Raw genomic sequence first — 1,497 nt, 5'->3', positions numbered from 1 at the left:
GGTCTCCGGGTCGTCAGAGGCGGCCCTCTTCTTACCCTTAGGAGAGGAATTGTCGGTTCTTCACTTCGGAGCAACCTCCTTCGAGGAGGCCATAGTTTCCTTGTCCTCCCCCTCACTTCCCTCCAAAGGCACGATCTTCAACATCCTGACTAGCACGGGATCCGGCCTGGTCTCAGGAAGGGGAGCCGGACACCTGATCAGCTTTGCCTTCGCTATCCACTCCTGTTTAAAAGGACAACTCTTTTAGGGGCAAATTTATGACAATTTTATGGATAGCGAGTCCGGGCACAAGGTTACTTACTTGAGTATCCGGGCGATTGCAGCTTAAACCCGCGTCCTCGGTCAAATCCAGACACATTGCTTGTGATCCGAAGAACATTTTATACATCTCCACGGGCGTTGCAACCATAAAATGCTGGAGAGCTCGTGGTCCCTCCGGATTAAACTCCCACAAACGAAGGGAGCGACGTTTGCCGGGCAGTGTTCGGCAAATCAGCATGACCTGCATCACCTTGACCAGGTTGAGGTCTCTTTCTAAGAGATCCCTAATGCGGCCCTGCAACAAGGGCACGTCTTTGGATAACCCCCAATATAATCCTTTGTTGACCCATGACGCTAGCCGTGGTGGGGGACCCGAGCAAAAGGCAGGAGGCGCCACCCACTTGGCGCTCCTGGGAGCGGTGATATAGAACCACACTCGTTACCACAAGCCGAGCTCCTCTTGAAAGGAGCCCTCGGCCATGGAGCATCAGCATCCTTACTTATGACAGCGCCTCCGCACTCTGCGTGCCGTCCCTCGATCATCTTCGGCTCCACCCCAAAAGTCTTGAGCCATAATCCGAAGTGAGGAGTAACACGGAGGAACGCTTCGCACACAATGATGAATGAGGAAATGTGGAGGATGGACTCTGGAGGTAAATCATGAAATTCCAGCCCATAATAGAACACCAGCCCCCTCACGAAGGGATCCATCGGGAAGCCTAACCCCCGAAGGAAGTGAGACATGAACACTACGCTCTCACCGGGCTGGGGACTGGGAATATCCTGCCTTTGAGCAGGCAACCTATGCAAAATTTTGGCGGTCAAGAACTTAGCCTCCCTCAACTTTAGCACGTCCTCCTCCGTGACGGAGGAGGGCATCCATCGGCCTTGAAGGTCACGAACGGACATTGTCGAAGGTCCGAAGCGCCTGGAATCTGGAGCCTAGGGTGTTGGAACTCGAGGCGACGGGCGAACTTGTTTTGAGATTGGAGAAAAGGAGTAAGGCCTTGGTCTCTTTATAAGAGGTTGAATACCAGGAGCCCTCCCCGTAACCGTTTGGGACTCGCCTTTAATCGAGAAGACATGCTAACGAGCACGATTGGGTTACCCACGTCCGTATTGATGAGAATCCCGTAAATAAAGGGGACATGATCTCTGCTTTGACAAGACGTGCCAAGGGAACCGCCTCGCAAAACACGCTGAGGTGGAAAAGTGAAAACGATTCGAATAAATGCT

The sequence above is a fragment of the Triticum dicoccoides genome, chromosome 4A (assembly GCF_002162155.2).
Source record: "Triticum dicoccoides isolate Atlit2015 ecotype Zavitan chromosome 4A, WEW_v2.0, whole genome shotgun sequence".
Classification (NCBI taxonomy): Eukaryota; Viridiplantae; Streptophyta; class Magnoliopsida; order Poales; family Poaceae; genus Triticum; species Triticum dicoccoides.
The sequence above is the reverse complement of the archived record's forward strand: the minus strand, read 5'-3'. Positions refer to the sequence as shown.